The sequence below is a fragment of the Mastomys coucha genome, unplaced genomic scaffold (assembly GCF_008632895.1).
Source record: "Mastomys coucha isolate ucsf_1 unplaced genomic scaffold, UCSF_Mcou_1 pScaffold15, whole genome shotgun sequence".
Taxonomy (NCBI): domain Eukaryota; kingdom Metazoa; phylum Chordata; class Mammalia; order Rodentia; family Muridae; genus Mastomys; species Mastomys coucha.
In genome coordinates this window covers 166,654,572-166,667,369 of record NW_022196897.1, presented here as the reverse complement: position 1 = coordinate 166,667,369, position 12,798 = coordinate 166,654,572, and the positions used below count along the sequence as shown (strand labels likewise).

The 12,798-nt window shown below is 46.5% G+C and overlaps 1 protein-coding gene across 2 annotated transcripts in view; it reads right to left on the bottom strand.

The window, feature by feature from the left end:
• The window catches only part of Osbpl2 (oxysterol binding protein like 2), a 44,633-nt gene extending 31,835 nt beyond the window's left edge, over nucleotides 1-12,798 (bottom strand). The window contains exon 1 of one of the 2 annotated variants that reach the window (XM_031372967.1): nucleotides 12,627-12,798. The gene's annotated coding sequence lies outside the window, so the exon portion shown is untranslated. The remainder of the gene's footprint in view (nucleotides 1-12,626) is intronic. The other variant, XM_031372966.1, reaches the window with a different exon arrangement.

Genomic DNA, 12,798 nt, shown 5'->3' with positions numbered 1-12,798 from the left:
TTTAGGGCCATGTAGGTACCCAGCGCTTCACAGATGGCCCACAGGGTGGAATAGCACCTATCAGTCCTCAGACCTTCTGCAAGTCTGTCTCATCATCTCTAGGGCCTAGTTCAGAACATGGCTCCTGAGTCCATGAAACCTACAGACTCTGTGTTTTTTCCTGTTTAGCAGAAAACCCTGAGAGAATGCAAAGCTATATTTGGCAAATAAGCCTTTTTGGTTAAAGGAAACTACGTCTGTCTTTCTGAACAGATCATCCCATTATGGAGAGTTGGGGTGTTGTGTATCCAGAGCCAAACTATCCCAGGTTATCTTTTCTCCCTTTAAAAGCTACTCGTTGCCCATACTTGTTGCTTGACCTAACACCCTTTTGATTTTGTTTTCTTTTTCTTTTTTTCTTTTTTTTTTAAAGATTTATTTATTTATTTTATGCATATGAGTACACATTGTAGCTGTACAGATAGTTGTGAGCCTTTATCTGGTTGTTGGAGATTGACTTTTAGGATCTCTGCTTGCTCAGGTCAACCCCGTTTGCTCAGTCCCTGCTCTCTCTAGCCCAAAGATTTATTTATTATTATAAATAAGTACACTGTAGCTGACTTCAAATGCACCAGAAGAGGGCTTCAGATCTCATTACGGATGGTTGTGTGCCACCATGTGGTTGCTAGGATTTGAACTTAGGACCTTTCCTGCTGAGCCATGTCTCAGCCCCTTGACTTTGTATTCTTAACAGACTGCAGTGTCCCACCAACCAAAAGCCCAGAGTATCATCAGACAGCAACACTGTATCTACAACCTACAGCAGAACATTCTAAGCTTTGCTGTGCTGCCTGCCTCATGTTCCCGCCAATGTATTTGGTAAAAGACCTATCTGTCTTTTGTTCTGCAATCACACAAAGTTCACGACTCTGCTTCCATTGGGACATTTTACATGGGGCAACCTGAATCCTCAGGGTGAGGGTTATTTTTTTCTATTCACTTATTCTTGTATATATGTAGGGGTGAAGGTATATGTATGCCACAGACAAACATAGGGGTCAGAGGATGACTTGTAGAACTGTTTCTTGCTTCTAGCATGTGGGATGGAACTCAGTTCAACAGGCTTGGTAGCGAGTGCTTTTACTCACTGATCAACTCACTGGCCTAAGAGCTATGTTGTATGTGTCAACACAGCTCTCTGCCAAAGCTGAGACCACATACAAAGCAGATTAAAAAAAAAACAGACCTTACCTCCTGGGCAATGGACCTATAGGTTCTCCTGCTCTCAGAATCAACCCATAGGGACTGCTTCAGGAAGGGCTCTGGGGTTCTTGTTTCTTTAATCAGTGCTGTCTAGTCAGGTATTTCCCTTTCTGAAGTCTAGAGAAAACCCAGGAAATTAGTTCTGGCTGGGCATCATTTTGGCCTTCCACCTTCTCCACAAATAACTCTACGCTGGAGGCAGGGCTTTCTCCTTCCATCTGGCCCCCAAGTATACCCTCCCTAATCTGGGACACTCAACAATTGTTCTGCTACCCAATAAATGTCCATCTGCTTCTAAAAGGGTCTTCCCAGGCTCTTCTGAAGGCGGCCCCCTCCTGAGCTCTTCTGAAGGTCCCTCTCTGTGCTGGTCTTCTGTCTTATAAGGACCTGACCCAATCAGGCCCAAAGTGTCCCACTATTTCCATGAATTCTTCCACTTTGCTCTTACAATGTATCTTTAGGTTATTTATAAAAATAGATCTAGAGCTAGATATGCTAGTACATATCTATGATCCCACAACACAAGAGGCTGAGGCAAGAGGAGCTGGAGTTCCAGGATAGCCTAGCCTACACAATGATGCCTTGTCTCAACCAAATAGGAAAGGAGAGGGAGGGAAGAGATCTCGAAGTTTGGACAATAAGTCATTAAATAAACAACCAGGAGAATGCCACTATCAGCTTGCTGAAAAACCTAGTTATAGGAACCTCTGCTGTTAAAACCAGGAGGGGTGCCGAGCGGGTTGGCGCACACCTTTAATCCCAGTACTTGGGAGGCAGAGGCAGGTGGATTTCTGAGTTCGAGGCCAGCCTGGTCTACAGAGTGAGTTCCAGGATATCCAGGGCTATACAGAGAAACCCTGTCTCGAGAAAAAAAAAAAAAAAAAAAAAAAAAAAAAAACAGGAGGAGCAAGCTAGATAGTCTCTCTGCAAGGCAGGGCATTGCATGAGGAATACAAACATTCTAAAGCCACTTTTTCTCACATATCTGTAATCTTAGCATCTGAGAGGTGAAGGCAGGAGGATCAGGAGTTCAAGGTCAGCCTGGACAGTTAAGACCCTATTCCAAAAAAAGAAGAAAAAAAAAAAGCATCTGTAGACAGGCAGTGGTGACACATACCTTTAATCCCAGCACTTGGGAAGAAAAAGCAGGTAGATCTCTGAGAGTTTGAGGCCAGCCCGGTCTACTACAGAGTGAGTTTCAGGACAGTCACAGCTACACATAGAAACCCTCCAGTTAGTTTCTGCAGGAAAATGTTAGTTTGCAATCCTCAAAATCCCTGCTTGACCAGACAGGAAACTTATAGACATTCCTAGAAAACTTGCTCTGTCCTAAGAGATCACAGAGCAGGAATCCTCAAACAGTGAAGTCTTACCAATGGCTAAGCTAAGGCTAAATGTACAATTCCACCCTCACTCAAGGGTAAGTAGGGACACAGGAGCCCAGAGAAATGTCAGAAATGCACAGACACGGCAGCCATGGGTATCATGTAGCGCCTTTCACCCTGAGGCCACCACAGCCACAGTATTTACTATCAAGCTTGACAGATAAACTCACGCAAAGGGCAAAGCATAACACAACTGATTAGGCCCAGCCAAGGGCACCGTCATCTTCTCATAGAGCCAGTCTTTCCTCAACATGCAGACCTAGGAGTAACTATCTAGCTGTGTATCCTGGGTGGGCCTGTCGGACTCCAGACACATACCAGAGCATGACATGAAAGAAGAGCCATGGGGGCTGGAGAGATGGCTCAGTAGGTAAGAGCACCAACTGCTCTTCTGAAGGTCCTGAGTTCAAATCCCAGCAACCACATGGTGGCTCACAACCACCTATAATGAGATCTGACTCCCTCTTCTAGTGTGTCTGAAGACAGCTACAGTGTACTTACATATAATTATAAATAAATCTTTGGGCCGGAGCAAGCAGGGGCTGAGTGAGCGGGGTCTACCGGAGCGAGCAAAGGTCCTAAAAAGTCAATTCCCAACAACCAGATGAAGGTTCACAACTATCTGTACAGCTATATTGTGTACTCATATACATAAAAGGAAAGAAAGAAAGAGAGAAAGAAAGAAAGGAAGGAAGGAAGAAAAAGAGAGAGAGAGAAAGAGAGAGAAAGAAAGAGAGAGAGAAAGGAAGGAAGAAAGAAAGAAAGGAAGGAAGAAAGAAGAGCCACACGGAAATGCTGGGAAGAGAACACACTCTACAATGGTCAAAATAGCTCTGGAGGAATTAAAAACAAGTCTCCTAGACTGAGATAGAGGATGAAAAAGCAAAGCCACAAAGACAAAGTTGGATCCACAAAAGGAGCACATGGAAACACCAGCAACCCTTGCACAGCCCAGAGGCAGCTATTCCCCACCCCTTCCCCAACATCTAGAGCCACCAGTCCCAGGCCTAGTGAGGGTCCTCATTCCTCTCCCAGGCAGCCAGGCTACTTTGAGCAGCCAATGCTTCTTGGCTGCATTGCCTTCTTGGCCACCTTTTCAGTACCTGTCTTCATCTGTCACTTGGGTATCATCTTGCAATACCCAGGAAGCTATTGTGCCACAGGAGATGTAGTGTGAGAGCGGAAGGAGTACTCAACACAACGCTATGCACCACCTACTCTAAAAGGCCTGGTGAGGCAGCATGGCCCATGAGACTCAAAGGCTAAACCATTATCCACTGACCCTAGAATTCTTGACAGTTCCCAAAAGGTAGGAGGAAATGAAGCAGGAGACTCTCCAGCCCTATAAATCCAGGCCTGTGCTGGGGCAGCAGTAGCATACCCAAGCTCAGCTCAAACACCACAGCCAATTCCCAAAGACCAAGCCATTCACCAGGATGAAACAAGAATGAGAGACTGACCACTCTCATTCCAAACCCCCTTGCAGCTCTCAGTTCACAGTCACTGGACAATGCTCTTCGCTAACGCTCATAAAAGGTCTGAAGAGCCCTGTCATAGTAGACATGCAGTGGTTATTTTTACAAATTTTGTATAAATTTAGAATCACAAAAACAACCCCTACTCTTTCACACAGCTTTTCTAGGAAAAAAGCAAGAGCGGCTGGCTGGCTTTGGCCTGGCCTGCAGTCATCAAGATGAGAGTGCACGGGTCACGCCAGCTTTGCTTTAAGCACAGACAGTCTAAGGGCAGGAACCAGAAGTGACCTTTACTAAACATTGGCTCCCAATCCTTTAGCCAAACACAGCTAACTCCAGCTGTACAAGAGGTGCCATTATAGGTGAGACAAATGGCCTTTACTTAGCTGTCCCAAAGCCTCAGTTATCTATCTTTAGGTTCCCAAGATTTGTGGCTTCTGCCAGGAGCGACACAATCCATACCAATACCAATGTAAAACCTAACCATGCTTAGAGCTGTGTACGTGAACGGCTGACTTCAGCGTCCAGTCTCCATTCAGCAACAATAAGAACAGGTCTTGTTAGTGTCTACCTGCTGAGCAAGTTGTACAGCCACCGAGGGCTCTAGGTTTATTAGGAATTCATGCAGGAAATGGGAAGTGTCTAGGCCCAGAGAAAGACAAGGAAAGCAACAGCATTAATCACTTGCTGTTTCCATTCTCCACACCAGCAGGGTGGCCCTCAATTGCAGGCCTAGACGGTGCTCAGCAGGGTCCTTTAACAGCAGCCACTTGGGAGAGGTGTGGGGACTGTCACCTCTAAAGGGAGCCTGGAGTCCACTATGCATAACATGCCCCTTCCTTTACTAGATCACATTTAGCAAGCAAGCACCAAAAACATACCACACACTTCAAGAACATTATCTTATAATCCAGCACAATGTATTTCAAGTACACACAAGATGAGCCCAGTACTTTTGTACAAAAATGTTTGTTTTAGTCATTATTATGCTGCAACAGAAGAGAACTGTTCAAAAGCGTCTCAAAAGAGTGGGTGGGAGAGTTGTGGATGGGTCTCCCCACAGCTTATGTCTGCCACTGAGACAACAGCAGAATCAGACAAGTGGTTAATCCTTTGCTACATGTGGCTTCTTCCCTGCCACCCCCACCCCCCCAACACCTTGCTGATCATCTGCTGATCAAAACCACAGCTTTGGCAAGAGCCAAGAAAAGGGGAGCTGCTGCAGAACCAGATGGATGACCCTTGGTCACCCATGAGTGAGATGTTCTCAGGGCATCAGCCTGCTCCCAGCCCTGCTGACACTGGCCAGCTTCCTCTCCCACTCTAAGTTCTTCCTCATCAACTTGCTCAACATCACTCTGCAGTCCCTTAGCTGAACTGGTTTTACTGTGCTGAAAAACTTGTCTTGATAAAACCAAACCTACCCAGATCACACCCACGATCTTATCTGAGCTCCCGGGCCAAGTGTGAACAGCTGTTAAAACCAAGGTCAGAGAATCCATAAACCCTGATTTCTCCTGACAAAAGAGGAATGAAAAGAGAAAAGCTGCTAAATTCAATCAGTGTTTATTTTGTCTGAAGAAAGGTGACTCAGCTATTGATTAAGTGATAAAGATCCTTGATCCAAAAATGGGCTCTGAATATCAGAAGGTCTGGGACTGGGCCAGAAGCTATGCTCTCACATTCTCCATCCCCACCTCCTAACCCCCTCCTGGCTGCATGTAACTATTAAAGCTAGAGTGCTATCTTTACTACACACCACTGGTGGGGCCAGCACTAGGATCGAGCATTCATGGAGTAAGGTACACTCCAGATCTGGCCCAAGTCCTTTACCAGTTTTTGAGGTGGCCTCACTTATGACACTAATGGTGCTTTTTTCCCCTCTCCAGGGTGTCCCAGACACTGGATCACACCCTAATGTGGGCTTTAAAGCATTGTTATTTTCTGTCAAGAGCAAGTACACAAGGTGCCAGGTTGCAGCTGGCACCTTCTACAACTAGCCTCTAGCCAGATTATACTCACTTGCCAGGTGGTCCACTGTGGCTTTCCTCCACGGATCCAAAGCAGACCTCAATACATGCTCCCAACAGACCTCTTGTTCTCCATGCATAACTGCTCCTACATGGACAACTCCAGCATTCACCAATGCAGACACTCACCAGTTATTTTTCCAAACCAGTAGTTCAGCCCTTCTGAAAAACTATTGCACACAGACTCCAGCCAAGAGCCCTAGGGACCCTACCTACCTGACATACCTTAGCACAAGTCTAGAACACGCCAGCACCCAGGCCAGGGTCACACCCTGTCAGCCCCAATAGGTAAACATTCCGCTTACATGCACAGACCAAGAGCTCAGAATGTGTTTCTCAAAGTTAATCAGGTATTCTAAAGGAAGGTAGAGAGAGGCAGGAGAAAGCAAGCAAAGAAAGAGACATACACCAGCAGCCAGCAGCAGGGCACACAGCCACCTCCTGAAAGTTAGCCCTCCCAGGCTCACTAACACGGCACTGAGACTGTGGAAGTTTGATCACCAAAGGCACCAAGTTAAAGTGTTTGGAGGCTCTGTCAAGCAACCTCCACTTTGTTTTCTGAATTTGGAAAGAACAGGAAGTGTCAACAAAGTTCATGGATACATCACAGTGAGCACATGATCATATTTATAAAGGGCTGCAGGTTCAGATTAAACCAGTAGTACTATGGGGCTATATATAATACCAGCAGTGGAAATGTGTTAACAAAACACTTTGAAAAGGCAAAACTTAGAAATCAGATACAAATTCAGAATTGAACCTAGACACCAAAAGTATTATCAAACTCAAGCCTGAACTATTATTAACTCTTATAATTGAAGGTTTCTTTAAAGACTCATTTTATTTATTTTATGTGTATGAGTACACTGTAGCTGTACAGATGGCCATGAGCCATCATGTGTGTGGCTGCTGGGAATTGAACTCAGGTCCTCTGCCAGCCCCGCTCGCTCCTGCGTAAGTCACTGTAGCTGTCTTCAGACACACCAGAAGAGGGTGTCAGATCTCATTACGGGTGGTTGTGAGCCACCATGTGGTTGCTGGGATCCAAACTCAGGACCTTCAGAAGAGCAGTCAGTGCTCTTACCTGCTGAGCCACCTCACCAGCCCCATAATTGAAGCTTTTTAAAATTGTATTTATATATTAGTGCTTTTACTGTACACCATGTGTGAGTTACTGGCAGTTGTAAGCATCCACATGGGTGCTAGGAGTTGAATCTGGGTCCTCTGGAAGGCAGTCAGCACTCAACTGCTAAGCCAACTCTCCAGCCCTGAAGTTGTTTTTGTTTTTAAAGATTTATTTATTAAGTACAGAGTGTTCTGCCTGCATGCCAGAAGAGGGCGCCAGATCTCAATATAGATGGTTGTGAGCTACCTACCATGTAGTTGCTGGGAATTGAACTCAGGACCTGGAATAGCAGTCAGTGTTCTCAATCTCTGAGCCATCTCTCTCAAGTATTTTTTAAAATTTGGTTATTTATTATTATGGGGAGAACACACATGCAACAGGGCACATGCAAAGGCCCAAGGGCAGCTCTGTGGAGCTAGTTCCCATTTCGTGGGTTGCGGGATTGAACTCAGGCCCTTGGGCTCTCTGGCAATCATGGAACCAGCCATTTCACTGGTCCCATGATTGAAGTACTTCCAGTTGTGTTCAGCTGGGCAGTGGTGGCACATGCCTTTAATCCCAGCACTTGGGAGGCAGAGACAGGCGGATTTCTGAGTTCGAGGCCAGTCTGGTCTACAGAGTGAGTTCCTTGACAGCCAGGGCTATACAGAGAAACCTTGTCTGGAAAAAAACAAAAAACAATAGTTGTGTTCAAATACTGACTGAGTTTGGGACTAAACCCTGCCCTGGACGATTGGTGCTAAACAGTACATCAGATGTCCACATCCAAATGGAATCAGGTGATAATGGGGAGACACTGACTTACACTCAACTCACTGTGCCAGCACAGAGGCTCACAGCAAGCCAGAGTAACCATACCCTGAGGTGACCAGGATGTTTTTAATAAGTATAGGATACCCACTTGATGGCCTTCATTCCACAGCAATGCATTCCAGAGCACAGATCTGCCTGGCAAAAGCTCTCTGACCTCTCTAACCGCAGTATGCCATGTGTGGTATCATTCCTAGTTGCCTGTCTCACCCTGAAGGTGGAAGAGCCAAGGGTGCCCTACAGCACACCACATACATATAGCTATATTTTAACCTACATTCCTCTCAGTAACATATTTTTCACGCAAAGGCACAGAAGGCAAGAGGAAATAGTGACCGCTCCCATCAAATGGCCCAGAGACCAGCCAGGACCCAGGAATGCAGCACAAACTTCCCATTAACCCCACACCACCATGTTAACCACTGTGAGAGCTGTCACGCAACTTCTACCCAAAGGCACACCATATACCTGGCTACAGCACAAGGCTGCCTGTCCATCAGAAAAATAAGCTCCAAGATGCAGTCAACCCCATTTTAGGCAGCACAGGAGAATAAAATGCACCAAAAATGTTCTAATCAAAAAAAGGAATGACAGAGCTCTTGCTGCTCTTACAGAGGGCCACAGTGCTGTCTCTAGCAACCATCAGCAGCTCTAGGGGGATTTAACGCTTCTTCTGTCTTCCACTGGTACTGAAACAAGTACACATAAGACAGACAGACAGACAGACAGTCAGAGACACACATACACCAATTAAATCTTAAAAAAAAAAAAAAAAAAGAGTATTCGGGCGGTGGTGGTGCATGCCTTTGATCCCAGCACCTGGGAGGCAGAGGCAGGCAGATTTCTGAGTTTGAGGCCAGCCTGGTTTACAGAGTGAGTTCCAGGACAGCCAAGGCTACACAGAGAAACCCTGTCTCAAAAAAAAAAAAAAAAAAAAAAAAAAGGGCTGGCAAGATGGCTCCACTGACTGCTCTTCCAAAGGTCCTGAGTTCGGATCCCAGCAACCACATGGTGGCTCACAACCACCCTTAATGAGATCTGATGCCCTCTTCTGGTGCATCTGAAGACAGCTACAGTGTATTACACCGGAGCAAGCAGGGCCGTCTTGAGTTCAATTCCCAGCTGCCACATGATGGCTCACAGCCATCTGTACAGCTACAGTGTACTCATACACATAAAATAAATAAACAAATCTTTAAAAACAACAACAAAAAAGAGTATTATATTTTCAATTACCTTTATAAACAGGGAAATCTCATAGCGTCTCCTGAAATGTTGAGCAGAAGGATCAAAGTTCAATGGCTTTGTTTCTTTGTTTGTGGTAGGGTTTCTCTGTACAGCCCTGGCTGTCTAGAACTTGCTCTGTAGACTAGGCTGGCCTACAAAGATCCACTTGCCTCTGCCTCCCAAGTGCTTGGCAATATTAACATGTTTAAAAAAGAATGAAGCCAGGTGTCCGTGTATACCTTTAATCCTAGCATTCTGAGAGGCAGGCAAGTATCTGAGTTCAAGGCCAGCCTGATCTACACAGTGAGTTTTAGGCTCACTAGGGCTACAATAGTAAGACCCTCTCTCAAAAAAATAACAAAAAGTTTTTATTAGAATATATTAACTATACATAATAATGGGTTTCACTGACATCTTCACACGTTACATAATGTATTTTGATCAGATTCACCCCCTTGCTATCCTCTCTTGCCTACCTCCCCAAGTTTGCCGTTCTCTCTCTTTATGTATATGAGTACACTGTAGCTGTCTTCAAAAGACACTTTTCAGCAGAAGAGGGCATCAGATCCCATTACAGATGGTTGTGAGCCACCATATGGTTACTGGGAATTGAACTCAGGACCTCTGGAAGAGCAATCAGTGCTCTTAACTGCTGACCTGTCTCTCCAGCCCTTTATTACAGATTCTTATGAACTTATATTTGAAAACTTTACTTTAGTTGGGTAGTGGTGGCACAGGCCTTTAATTCCAGCACTTGGGAGGCAAAGGCAGGCAATCTCTGTGAGTTTGAAGCTAGCCCAGTCTACAGAGCTAATTCCAGGATAGCCATAGTTACACAAAGAACCCCTGTCTCAAAAAGAAACCAGAATTTAAAATTTTTTATTTTGTGTGTATGTGTGTGTGTGCATGCATTAGTAATAGTGTACATGTTGAGGTCAGTGGACCACTTGGGAGATAGTTCAGGATTTCTACCTTACAGGTACCCAGGATCCACCTTAAATCACCAGGTTTGGCAGAAAATGCCTCTCCCCAGTGAGCTACATATCTTGCCTGTGAGTTTCCATCCTTTTTGTGAGAATTTGTTGTTTGAGTGCTGGGATTAAAGGGCATATGCCACTATGCATTCACTGCTTAACACACATTCTTAAACAGAACTCCATGCTAACTTTCAATACATAGATATACACATACATATGTATATATATGTATGTACGTTTTAGGGAGAGGGTATTTTTGAGACAGGGTCTCTCCACATAACCCTGACTGTCCTGGAGCTCACTATGTAGAGATACACCTGGTTCTGCCTCTTGAGTGTTAAAAGTGTGTACCACCACACCTAGCCTAACTTTCATATAAGGTTTTTACAATCCCAGCTGAGGTAGATGGACTGGGGGTGGGTCTAGACAGCTTTGACTACAGAGTAAGGTCCTGTGTCAAAGCAGAAAAAAAAACAAACAAAAAAACTCGTCGAATTTTCACTTAGTATTTTTTTTGTTTTTTGTTTTGTTTTGTGTTGTTTTTCAAGACAGGGTTGCTCTATATAGCCCTAGCAATCCTAGAACTCCCTATGTATACCAGGCTGGCCTCAAACTGGCCTCAAATGTCCACCAAGTGGAAGGCAGAAGAAGGCAGATCCTTGAGTTGGAGGTCCGTCTGATCTACAAATCAAGTTTCAGGCCAGCCAATGTTACACAGTGGAACCCTGTCTCAAAAACAAAACAACAACAAAAAGAATATGAACTTGCCAGGGACTATGATGCATGCCTGCAATCCCAGAACACTGAATGAAAGTAAAGGGATCAGAAGTTCAAGGTCATGCTCAATTACGTTTGAGCCCACCCCAGTTACATAAGATCCTCCTCAAAAGTAAGAAAGCGCATGTAAAGAACACACTAACTGGTATCCAATACTAAATGACAAGCCCTGCAAGAGTAGACCTAAGTCACTTTACACAAACTGAGCAGGTGGTGCTTATGTACCTAAGGATACGTAATACACACACATACCTACAGATGTAACAATAATCCAAGAAACAGAGGCCACTGAAGGGAGCAAAGGGAGTACTAGGGGTCTTAGAGGGAGGAAATGATGTTCTTATATTACAATATCAAAAAATAAAGCTGGGGATATAGTGCAGAGACTGCTCACTTATAGGCATAAGGCATGTATATCCCTAGTAATGGAAAAAAAAAGAGAGAGAGAAAGTCTGGGTTTCAGTCCCTTTGCTACTTAATTTACTACTATGTGATCTGAAGTAAGCTACTTGAGCTCTCTGTTCCTCAGGAATAAGGATAATGTTAGTGACTGCTGTAAGACTCATGCTTCTAATGATCTAGAGCAAATAATTGCTCAAAATTGTTATCCCCTGAGATAAGAGTTGTTATTAACACACTGTACCTGGGCAAACAGGAAGGTAGATTCTATGGAGGGCATACAGCCACCCATTTCCTCATTGTCACCCTTTAGATGGCACCATCAGAGGCAATGGGAGGCGACGGACAATGTGTCCACTCAAATGTTCCTGTCCCCTTACTCACATCAGTGAACTAACACTTTGGAGCACCTGTTGCTTGTCAGCAGAGCCCACTGCAGACAACTGACCCATATGTATCTCTTACTGGTACAGCAGATGTCTCAAGCCACAAACAAGAAATGAAGGTGGGAGAGAGGACGGTGACAGCAGGGGCCAGGCTCTCTGCAGAAGGGGTCAGCAGCTCCCCGTCCCTGAGGATCCCACTCAGGAGCTGTCCCATCAACACCTCCGACGATATGGAGCCTAGCCTACACGAAGGTCTCCTCCAAGTGTGTGCGGAGCCCCCATAGAACCACTGATGCAGATGTACAAAGGCCGACACCAAAAGAGCATAACCCAAAAGCTTGTCCAACTCTCAAGACTGAGACGCCTCACTCAGCCACAGCGTCTGTCTCAGAGGAAGGAATAAGGGGAACTGAGCGCCGCCGCCGGCGTCTCCGCCAGCCTCCCCGCGGTGCCCACGAGCAGCACACAGCGCGGGCAGCCCTGCCTGCCTCGCCGGCGCAGGTCTGAAGGCGCGCTCCGACTCTTCAGTGGAGACACAGGCCCTCGGACCTGAGGCCACGCGGGCACCAAGTTCCGCGCGCGCCCCGAGGGGATGTGCGGCTCGCCCAGCAAAGCGAGAATGCCGGAGTCCCTCGCTCGAGCCCCACCGGGCCCCGTCCCTCCCGCGGTCGTCCACACTCCCGGCGGCCTAGCGCTGCGACTCTGCAGCCCGGGGCCCGGCCGCGGCCTAGGTGGCACATGGGCCTCCCGGAGACCCGTCCCCGCGCGCCCGCCCCGCCGCAGCCCACTCACCGGAACTCGGTCCCCGCGGCGCCGCGGACCCTACGGCCGTCCCGCCCCTCCCCTGACCGCGGCCGGCAACCCTCTGACACCCAAGCGGAAGTGCGGCCCGCGCCTCTCCGATCCACAGCCCGCCGCGCCGCTCGCCGCGCCCCGCGCCGTCCGTCAGCCGCCGCCTGGCCAA